The sequence below is a fragment of the Thunnus maccoyii genome, chromosome 10 (assembly GCF_910596095.1).
Source record: "Thunnus maccoyii chromosome 10, fThuMac1.1, whole genome shotgun sequence".
Classification (NCBI taxonomy): domain Eukaryota; kingdom Metazoa; phylum Chordata; class Actinopteri; order Scombriformes; family Scombridae; genus Thunnus; species Thunnus maccoyii.
Genome location: NC_056542.1, coordinates 5132133 through 5144335, shown reverse-complemented (window position 1 = coordinate 5144335; position 12203 = coordinate 5132133). Strand labels below are relative to the sequence as shown.

The following is a 12203-nucleotide window of genomic DNA, read 5'->3' as shown; positions in this document are numbered from 1 at the left end:
ACAGATTGTTCATTACTCTTTAGCTTAAGGTGCCTTTTATGGTCTTCAACACTGTATTCTCTACTGATGGGATACACAAACTCACAACCAGTCTCTTCTCACCCTGGAAGTTGTTATGAGCCACCCTCAGGGGAGGTAGACTTCCTGGGTCTTGGGTGTTTTTGAATCCCCTCACCAGCAGTGCGCAGATCAACCCGTGTGGAAGGTGGATTGAGGAAAGAATGAATTAGGCATCCTGGATGAGTCCCCAAATTTGTAGCAATTTTGTAATTCCACTCGGACAAAGAGGAATGAGGCAAAAATGTCTTACAGTATTGTCACACTTTATTAATGCTCAGAGCATGGTACACAGCACAAAGTTAGTTTGTGGTATGCACACCGTACAACTCTTCCCTCTTGTCAAGACTGCTTCCTCCAGTAAACATCCTTATCTGGTTTTGTTCCCCTCTAAGGTATTGTGGCAATCTTGCTACCCTCTAACACATCATTTCAGCCTTGGCCTTTCTAAACACTTAACAGTTAGCAAATTTTCTGTTCATACCCCTAAAGACCAACATACATATTCAACAAACCCTTCTGTTACATTGATTGTACCTTACTATGTAATCAGGCTAAAGTTATCTCAGTTAAAGGTTACATGGTAAGACTCACAATGATCAAACAGTCACAAGACTTATATATTAAGTTTCACTTTGCCATCATATTTAAATATAAAGTCTGGGTTGTCGTATGGGTTGAAAACTGCTAAACATCCTGCCATCATTTACATACCCATTTCAGGTTTCAGGTGGATCCTATATTTTATGTCATCATGATTCAGCTCCATGTTCATCAAAACAAAGAAATATTTCTTTTGGAAGATGTTCTTTTATAAAATTAGATAAATTGCTGTAAAATGGAGCTAGTGACAATAACAATCAAGCCTTAAGTGAAAATTTCCAAGTGAATGGCAGACATTGAACAGTGCAGCTAAATATTTTTAATTAACTTCAAGCGTCTTGAGTTCTATTGGACCTGTCAAAACATCCAGCCCTCTCTTTTAGCCCTTTAATTATATTTTAATTGAGAACAAGGTCCAATATGCAATAACCACCCAGGGAAAAGGTTCTCTTTAGGCCTTCCAGTGACAGGTGGACAATGTAGGTGCCATTGTGTGTCACAATGATACAACGCAAGTGTAGATCACAGTGCACATCCTATAGATGTTTGAGAGAAATCTTTAACAATAATTTACAGGAGCTATTTTCCAAAGTCTGTGTTCTTTGTTTGTTCCCTTTATTATCCTTAATTTGCCATCCATCCAATGGTGATGAGGAGTCTCACTTCGCTTGTTCCATTAACTTTATTGCTAATAATATATTTCATTATGGCCCGTTATTGGAAAGAATATTGCAATCTGCTCATGATAGCTCACGTCCAAAATTGTTAATTAAGTAAATGAATGGTGAAGCACAAATAAATATATAAAGAACACAAATTAGCATACCGTAATTGAATGTCACTCTTGGTTATTCTGCTCTTTGAACTGATGGATGGGTACCATCCACACCATAGGCTGTAATAGAAAAGAGAACGACTCCTCAGCTCACACACACTCACACATACTGATTATCTCCATGCATTAATCCACAGTATTGACAACGACACTCAACACAACATGAGGACTCTGCGGGCAAACAGCCTGTATCTGATGTGTTATACACAGTTAATCGCATCTCAACAGGCTGCTTTCCTATCAATCAATGGAACGTCCAAAAGATTTATTTCACAAGGCCAACGGTCATATGAAAACAGAACAAACACAACAAAAGGAAGATACAATACAATCTACATGGTGCCACTTAGGAACAATGACACCTTGACCTTTCACTTCTGATTTGTAGCCAATCTCTTCAGTCAATGTCATTGTAAATAGTAAGCCACATAAACAAAGCTGACATGTTGACTTGAGCATTAAGCTAAAATTGTCAGGTTTTGACATTTTTCTGTATGGATAATTGTAATTTTTTAATTTTTAAGAGTACTAAGTTAAATGATAGAGACAGAGGTGGCAAAAGTATACACATTCTCTGACATGTATTCAAAAGTATAAAAGTGGCTGTCTGAAGGACATTTCTACAGGCTGTTTCTGTGCAAAGCTAATTGAACCTCATGTCATATTAATATAATTTGAATACTGTTAAAGTTAAATCATTCTAACTTGAAATAAAATAAAAAACAATATACTTAAAATAATGAACATTAACTTTGCTCCAAAAAACATATGTCAAAAAAAAAAAAGAAATTTCAACTATAATCAGGATTAGAAAATAAAACACTTTTCACCTAAAGATAAATTCCCTCATTCAGCAGCTGGATAAACATTTAGTACAAATCAGACTCCTGATGATGGTCACTTCTCTCACTTCTCTGTAACCTGTAACCTTTTCTGTGGCTGACAGCTTTTTACAAGGCAGGTTTGGGGGTCAACCGGCCCCCCTGAAACCAAGAATGAACCTTTTTTTCCCCGCTTATACTTTCTACATGTACTGTTCACCATTCACAGTTTTCAATGTCAGCAGCAGAACTCGAAACATGAACATGAGAACACTCTTAAGGTCTAATTAAGCCTTAAACTCTTTTGTTAAAAATTCTCTCATCCCTACATGACTACAAAAACCTTTTGTTCAACCTCAGCAGAAGCTGGTTCTCACAGTTCTTTGAATCAAGGTGTGCCCTTTGGGTCTAAAAATCAGTCCTACAGTGCTAAAAAGCCTCTAACACGCAGCTGAGGCAGGTAGAAGTGTGTTGAGCTTGAGAGACAAATTTGCACACTGCTGGGGAAAGATTTCAGGACATCCATGGTATCAGCTGGCCAGACCAGGTAGAACTCAAGCTGCTTGGTGTTTTCTTGAGCATTGCACTACTTGATGGGCAGAAAGAAGTCCTCCTCTGAAGAATGGGAAGTGTCGACTGGATGCACCATGGGTTGCTCCTTCAGACGGCTTTTGATTTAATACCTATGCAATACAAAACCAAAGGATTTTACCATTCCCCCCATAAAAAATAGATAATGGAATTAAATTTTGTTTTGTAAAATGATTTTTGATACACAATTCATGAGAATTAGAAAAGGTTTGTAATTTTGTTTGCACAAGTGAATGTGACCTTTAGTTGCTATTGCATGAAAAACAATTGCTCAGTATGTTATAGATACTTCAAATGCCAAAATTTCCTCCATTATCTTCAATAAATGTAAAGCATAAAGCAGATGGTGGAACACTTACCAAGTTTTCAGATGCCTTCGCCACATGGCCAACATGTCCTGAACTTGGGGACAAGAATGGCAGCAGCAATAAGTTCTGGATCAGTAACCATCTGTCCAAAACACCTTTCAAATCCTGCTTGAAGAGCATCCACCAAAGGCCCACAGAACATGGATGAAATGTGAGGGTGCTGGAGCTTAGCCTTGAGTAGTGTTACAGTAGGTACCAGTGATCCCATCTGCACACTTGTCTCTCCCTGAAGAACATCGACCGCCTTTGCAAATGCTTCACATATTCTTCACATATTCTGTGAGAAACACAATCTCAGCAGGAGTGAACCTGTCAAAAACAGAAACCCCCCCTATCAAAACTATCAATGGCTACAAAAAGTCAAACATTTTTACACATGACTGCCCAGCTACAACTAAAGCTGTGTCTTTTTAAAAGGAGATTGACATCAGTGACTAGTAGTTAGTGACTATCGATACTACTATAGATAGATAGATAGATAGATAGATAGACAGATAGACAGATAGATAGATAGATAGATAGATAGATAGATGTGTGTCTTTTTTTCTGGATAGTATTATTTCATCAATATCTGCATGTATTTCAGGTGAAGCCAAATCTCAAGGTAATTTTGTTTTGTAATGTTAGTTGCCTTAGGTGAATACATATACATATAGCACTTTTCATACATAGTGGAAAATTGTTAATTACAAAAAAGCCCATTTCAATCTATCCTTAACTGTTAAACATATATTAATAAATAATATTACCTCAGATTGCAGTGAATACATTTTGAAAATAAAGTGGTACATACATGGGAATTTTTAGCGCACTGCACATAGTTATAATGGCTCCTTCTCTTTGTTCTCTCATGATCCTTACAATACTCTCCACAGCCAGGAAATGATTATTCCACCTTGTCTCATTTGGCCTCAAGAGCTGGAGTTTGCCTTTTTCTTTGATTATCCCTACAGCTGTGGTGGATCTGCCGCTCTTGTTTCAGAGAGTCCAGCACTTTGAAAACACTGAAAGCGAGAGCCTCTTATAGACTGTATTGGCAGTTGCTTCTAAGACATCAACTGTTGACACCAGGTTTAGAAGGTGGCAGGCACAGTGATGGTGCTTTGGCAGTTAGTATTCCAGGCCATCATCCTCATCCAACATGGTTCAAGCGTCAACAAACTCAACGCCCACAATGTTTTCCCCCCTCTTCCTCTTCTTCACTGTTATCTCCTTCTCCTGTTTGACTTGGCCCCCTCAAGTGTTTCTGTATCATTGTTTTCATCCATCTCACCATAGACTGGAAATGCTTTTATAAAATTTGAGCCATTACACTGTGTGTACAGTCTTCTCACGGATGTTGTACTCTGCATGAATGTCATTCATGGCACCAGCTAGTGCAGAAAAGGTATGAGATCCTTTGAGTTATTTGCATGCTAGAGCAGCAGAGCGTCTCTCCAGAGTTTCAGGCTCTATCCAATGTGCTGTGACACCAATGAAACACCATCTGTGTGCTGTCCAGCAATCATGGCAGCCTTTAGATTATTCTTCATTGCCAGTGTTGCTTTCTCAACTTTGTTTTTAACTGTACCATGAGACATTACAACCACATCTAGTTGTAGGTGATGCATAAAAACCCTCCTGTTTGACAATACTGAGGGGATGCATATCTTGAATGACAAAGTTAATGATGGCATCATCAACACTTTTCTGTGACACTCTCTTAGTTTCCCAGAATTTAAGTTGCTTCGGTGAAGGGCCTTCCTCTGACATTGATCTCCTTTTCACAGCAGGTGAAGTGAGGTTTTTGTACCTCTCCAGGTGATTCATATGCTTTCTCGAGTGACAATATGCACATACAAACCACAGACAGATACACACAGAGATCGATACAATTCAGCCAACAGAATTATAATTGTTTTATAAATTATATTATATATATGAATCTGCTCCATCGGCAGTGTTGGCTGGTTCACTTTCATCCATGTCGCTACTAGCTCTCCCTGTCACATTCACTAAACCCAATTTATCTCCGGGACATGTTCATATTAAACATTTTGTTCCTTTTGACCATTTACTGTGTTTTATAGTCTACAGTATGGCATGGCACTGATGTTCAAATACAATCATAATAATGAGATCCTGCCTATCAGGTTATTATTTTCATTCTATCCCAATGTTTTCTCTGTTTTTTTTTTGTTTGTTTTTTGCTGTTTACTGAGAAAGATTCATACCAAAACCAAACAATTTTTCTTTTTTATAGGCTACGGTATGGCCTTTTCTTCATTTTGGTGCATACATTTGACTATAATAAATAATAATAATTAGATATTGGGTATGGTGTAGATTGTCATTTTTCCCCAGTGGAATTAAGCCCTTGACTCAAATGTGCATCAGCATGGGAATCTACATTACCTGGAATCAAATTATGCACAAAAGATTACAGATATTATGAACTTATATCAGAAAATCAGAATGGGTGTTTGTATGCGCGGGCATGTTCAGGGAACATATCATGGAGTTGAATATAAGGTCCTGGGAAAATGAATCCCGACAACATAAAATCTTTTGAAGTTTACTTAACATGTGTTAACAGAATATTGAACCGGGGAACATAGATACACTCCCAATAGCTGCTAATTCTCACAACCAGCAGATATGGGACAACATTAGCACTCATTTGTAGTCATGTTTCTGTCCGCTTGATGAATTTAAGCCCGATCTTCACTCTTCTTTTAGCTCTGGCTTGATCTCCACCAGCTCCTGAGCAAAATATACCTACCAGATGTTCGACTGTCTTGACCAGCTAGTTGCTGACTTCTGTCTGCCGCTTGATGATGTTCAAGAAGAGCACAGCGGATTTATGAGAGCATGTTTCATCGAAACTCCTGCTATGCTCAAAAAGGCCAAAAAGGCCTGTAGAGCTGCAGCGGTGGGTGATATTTTGCAGAATTTCAGCACAACAAGCAAACCATGCAGTCATTTGATTCAGTAGTGATCATCATGATTCAACAATTAGTTAATCAAGGTTCAATTAAAGCAGCACCACAATATTTCATTAAATAAGCTGCGCATTAAACAACTCTCAGTAAAATGTGAGAAAGTTAATATATGTACTCATTGCAGCCAATGTTCTTTTCAAGCCCATTATTACTTCACAGTACATTATGGAGCTCAATTTGGCCTTTAAGTAGGCTCAACTTCCTCATACCTGCTCCTTACATTTGAGCAAATCCTGTTTTATGTAATCATGGCTTAAAACTGTGAGGACTATTTTTATGTAGTCATGTTAACTATATCATGTGTTTGCATGTAAAGCTCACTATTAATTATATCTAACAGATATATATGACAGAATAGTATGTACAGTATTTTTCTATGAATTGTGGTGGAGTAAAAGTCTCCCAAAATGGAACATCTAAGAAAAGTCCTGCAGCTAAAAATTATTTAGGCTGAACGGGTGGCATAAATTCAATTCTATTCTAAAATCGTACCTACTGTGGCTTAAACATGATAAACACCTCCATTTTTCACCTTTGTTATGTTGCCAATTTCTGCTGCATCCAGATGGCTGTGACTTCACAATAGCCAAACTAAATACTGACGTTTTGAAATGAGAGAACTGTAACCACCCTTGCAGAATTTATAGGCATGTTAGATACTGAAATGAGCTTTAAAATGTGAAATGACGCCTTCGCTACTTGATTAGTAGCCATTCCTACTGAAATTAAGTTGGCTGCGACTGTGAATACCAAGCCGCAGGATGTGTGAGCTCAAAAAGCACATTTGTTTCCCCTCCTCCTCCTGAAGTACCTTTTTCAGAGCATCAGTATCGCCGGAGAAGATCACACCCTGTATGGCACCAGCTCCATCACAACTCCTGCTGCCTGGCCTGGAGAAAGATTTAAGAGACAAAGGCAAGCGGGATGGCCGCAAGAAAAAAAGGGGGCTCTATGCGAGCGCCTAATGAGGATAAGAAAAAATATGGAGTCTTTTCTTTTCCTTCTTAACTCCTTGAGATGCCTGGGCAGGGGTGATAAAGAGAGTGAGAAAAAATGGTGTTCATTTTATGGAGCTGGCTGCAGCAGAGATGGAAGCTTCCAGAAATAGAAAAGTTTAAAGGTGCTGTCGTCTGCACTGATGGACAAATGTGTTGGAACAACCTTCAGCTGCTTCGCTGCTGTTATTGATCAAGTAAAACTGTCCGCCTGACTTTAAGTGAAGAGTTTGCTGCTTCATTTTCTCACACAGATTTGCCTTTCACCCCTCTGCTAGTTTTCTCATTCCTTTGTTTTATTTAAATGAATCCTGCTCCGGTTGCCCTGTCTGCTCTAAACCTTCAAAATTTAAAACCAGATTAATTTATTGAACAGGGCAGAAATTTGTCCGGTGACAAGCTCTTAAAAACAGAATACTTTAAAAAAGTTTGAGAGCATTTGGAAGACAGAACACAATATTTTGTAACTTAAAAAAGATTAAACAATCACAGGAAAGGGCTTGTCACAGATATCACCATAGTTTAGTTGTTTTTGGCTTACAAAATCCAGAAACCTCAGCTATAAATCTGCTTCTGAAAGCACCTCTCCACATGAACTTTGACCTCAGTGTCAAAACACATTGACTTGCAGGTCTGAAACACTGAGGAACTGAAACTGATCCAAAAATCACATCCTAAAGGTGATGACTATGCTTCATGGCTTTTTGAGCGCCCAATCAGCAGTTCAGAGGCCAAACTGTATCAGCAACGGCAGTGAAATAATGTCACACTGGGTTGGATGGTAACCTTTCACTGAGCCTGTACACACACAGATACGGATGGGTGACAAATGAAAGGAAAAAACAACAACATAAAATGTCTTAGTAAGGTGTTGACCCACTACAAGTCTCTAGAAGAGCTCCAGTCCTCTGCCCATGAGGTGTTCAGCTACAGTACTGTGTGGTCAACTGTGTTTTGGCCCAATATAAAATCACTGTAGGTGCCTAAAAGGGAAGAAAATGGACTTCAAGCCTAAAAAGATACTTTGGGTTACATATTGAGACCTGTGTAGACAGCTGTATTGATTAAAATATAACTGTATCTGTTTCTACAGATGCGTGTGTGACGGATGACTGAAAAACACAGCTGAAATGCAGCATGTTGCTCCAAAGTCTCCCATAGGTGATATGTTGGGTTGAGATCTGGTAACTGCTAAGGTGACATTATGTGACTCACATTTTCATACTTATTGAACCATTCACTAAGCCCTAATGCCCTATATATTGTATAAGCACCTGTATTTGTTATGTTTCTCCACTCATTTATTTAGGCTCTCCTTTGACTGTCACCTATCTGTATCTCTGCCAGAGTTTTCATGGTGGCTGAGTCTTGAGTTTGCCTTTCTAGTCTGACTTTCCCAGATAGCAGTCATAGCTCTATTTGGTGTACTCAGTGCCAAGTTAGTTTACCTCATTGGCTTTAGTGTTTGTTGTTTTTCCAAGATAAAAAAAACAGCACTACAATCTCTGGCCGCTGGGTCAACTGCACTGATAACTGTGTGACTGTCAAATAATCTAACCTTATTTTAGACATCTAGGTTACACTGCATCATGGTCAACAGCTGACTTCACTTCCAAGCTCCAGCAACACCTTTCTAAGAGCTACTGCGGTTTAAAATCCTGTTTAAATGTCTACATTTGTTACTAGGATATCTTTAGCTACTGGACCCTGAGCATGAACTGGCTGTCCATGCATGACTATCACTACTAGTGAGTAACACACAGCACAAAAACGTGAATAATCCCTTTGTTATTCTACTCAAGCTGCTCAGTAACCGACAGTGACGAACTGTGGCTGTACTGGGCAGTGTGAGTGCAAAAGAATGAAGTGCAGAAGAAAATCCACCACAGATCATTTCAGTCTTCTTTCCCTCACAGTCACCTCTAACATTTTCCTAGTAAACACTGTGCAGGGCAAGCTACAGGTGCTGTCCTGTCACTTCCAATTAGATGCCAGCTATCCAAACGTAGAGGTCCGCTAAGCAAGTGTCAGGACATCATTAGCAACGGGTCAAATTGCATTATGCTCAGACACCCCAATCGTTATGGCCAAACAGGCAGGCTTGTCCACAGCACACAGAAAATGGGTGTCAGTGAAAGGTAAACGAGACTTCACTCACACATGCATACAATCCCAGGAAGATTTTTCCCTCTGCAGAGAAACGTACTGTAACGATTTATTCTCTCCTCAGACAATCGCTTGAATGTCCGGCCTCAAGTAGAGCAGCGAGCATTTGAGGAGCAAACATGATGTCTGGCGAAAACTGAAGAACATGTTTGATGTCCTGCCAAGCCTCGAGGACATAAGGAGTGCTTCACCAGCTATTTTGCTCCCGATACTCCAAATATTTGCAGGTAAACCTACTTACTTATGCTGGCTCACTGAAACCCAGAGAAGCCAGTTGAACTGACAGGATAAGGCAGGATGTAAATATGCAGCGTAAGATAATTACTGCATCGCTGTCAGACTTGCAACAAGCAAACAACACAGGAAAAAAAAGTGAGAGTATGTTGTTATAAGACATACACTGCTTTAAATCTGTAGCTTCTAGCGTTTTTTATGGGTCTGTGGTTCCCAAATTCTACACCTGATTTCTTGGATATGTAGAATAAACTAACACTTAAGTTTGTTTCCCTTAAAATTCTGTGTTTTCGGTTGTATTTCTGCAAACACTATAAATGATGTACATGTAGATTCTTGTCATTGCATACTAGGGATGTGCAAAGATCCCAGTATTTGTATTTGTATCTGTATTTGTTGAGGCAGCAAAATTATTTGTATTTGTATTTGTATTCGAATAAAAGTGGAAAGAGGCTTAAAAATCCTGTTTTTGTTTTTATGACACTTTTAATTTTAGAAAATTAAAATGTTACAATAAGTGTTCATGAGTAAACTACCTTATGAAGCAGGTCCCCACACCAGGTCTCGAACTGGAGTCTCCTGGATCATAGATGACTGCACTGCCTACTGAGCTAAAGCTTTATTCATTGACTCATTGCAGGCAGACCTCTACCTATTTATACACCCATAACACAGAGACAGCACACCATGTAACATGTAGAAGAACTTCAAAAGTGATTCTTGCTTTGCACTTTTCATTTATTGCCTTTATCTTTTACAACCTTGTGCAAAGGAAACAGGGAACAACAGGTTGGGACTTACCCCTGATAGATGTAACAGCAGAGCAGAGGAGAAAGACCTATGAACTGGTATTTGACATGTTTTTTTTTTCTTCCCAAAAACAAATAATTTTTAAAATATTTGTATGAAACAAATATTTGTATAAAACCCACTATGCTATTCTGCTTTGCTGAATAATGTATTTGTATTCAGGCACACCCCTATTGCATATATGCATGCATGTCTGTTTATGTATTTATTTCTGCAGCCACCTCAGTGATTTTAGTGAACTAAGCCTTTAGGCATATAAACCAGAGGGAGACTGGTTGGTTGGCTCAGATCCAAATACAGCAGATAAAAACAAATTTAGAAGTTTCATTAGACAAGCTAATTTCATGTCAGTGTATGAGTTTACTGAATCATTTTCTCATTGTCACTTATTCATCTGTTGAAGCTTTCAATCAGTTTTCAGAATCCCACAATTCTCATCTGGACTGTCACCCTGTTGACTTTCCATTGACTTTAGTTTAATTGGAAATGGTTACATCAGATTCTGTGTACTGGAACGTGGCACACAACTATAACGACATACAATAATCTCAAAGCAGCTATCAGTCACAGAATTCATTAGTAACCATCCCTCGATGTTAAGTGATATGGTGTTCTGCCTTCAGGCACTTTCCATTAACCTTCAGCTCTTTTTAAAACACACCCATTAACGATAAAATTCCCTCAATGCAACTTCCTATAACAAATCTGTTAGTGCCCAATCCTGTATATTTCTTCAGGCGCGCCCCAAGCGAAATGGTTTTCAGAGCTACCGTTTCTGATTACAGTGGTAAACATTTGAAACAGGATGACCTGTTAACTCAAAGAGCCTGTAAACTGCTGTAGGGCTAAATAATTCTCTCTATTAAATCTGCCACCAGTATAAAGTTGCAGTCAGATGAAAAGCTTGTAGGCTCTAACAAATCTAATTTCCTGGATTGTAGAGAAACAACCCTATTCCTTTTCACTGACTGATAACGTATTTCTGAAATTTCGTTCGTTGTGATTGTTTTTCATAAAACCGCAAACAAGCTGCTTTTTAGGACAAAATAAAAAATCAGTTATGAGGCAGACAGCTGTAGTTTAGTCCTGCCTCTTCTCTATGTGTCTGTCAGGAGAAATCGAGCAGCGCAAAGCGAAAAGCGGCAGGATGTTTTGAAATGGATTAATGCTCCCACCGTTTGAGGTTAACAGCCTGTCGCTGGGCTTCCTTATCAGATGGCCAAGATCAATGGCACAAACACATCCGTTCCCTGAACAATCTGCCAGAGTATTGCTGGACACTGCACTGAGAATGAAATAAAATCATTATCCTGCAGCTCCCGGTGCTATTTTACACCCATTCATCTTCTGAATCTCACACGGCGTAAAGAGAAACATCCATTGACCTGTTTAAGAAGACTAATATTCTTGTTTGAAGACAATCTCAAAACTTGAAAACAAGGTGACACTTGACATAAAAACAAGACAGAATCTTTTTTTTTCAGATGTCTTTAGTGATAAAAATGTTGATAATATGGATGAACAGTATGTCTGAGATCATATTACTTTTTTATATCAATAAGTACTTTAGTGTAGTAAATTGATTCATCTAAATAAAATTACAGTTACCCGTCCAAAGCATACATTGTTTCTTTTTTATCAGTGTTAGAATTGGGAAATCGCTCACCAGTAGAGTTCTGGCATGTTAGACTTCTGCCCAACTGAGTACTACTAATTAATACTCTCTACTGCCGGTTTCCAAT

General features: G+C 38.7%; 1 long non-coding RNA gene across 2 annotated transcripts; it reads right to left on the bottom strand.

The window, feature by feature from the left end:
- Nucleotides 1-339: 339 nt before the first annotated feature.
- Nucleotides 340-10033, bottom strand: LOC121904943. Of its 2 annotated transcripts, XR_006098317.1 has the most exons (5): nucleotides 8881-10033; nucleotides 7068-8809; nucleotides 4069-5091; nucleotides 3267-3584; nucleotides 340-2999 (listed from the first exon to the last, which is right to left on the bottom strand). It is a non-coding gene; the product is annotated as an uncharacterized LOC121904943 (long non-coding RNA). The 2 variants fall into 2 exon arrangements; XR_006098316.1 differs by having other exon boundaries at nucleotides 7068-10033.
- Between the last annotated feature and the right edge of the window lie 2170 nt (nucleotides 10034-12203).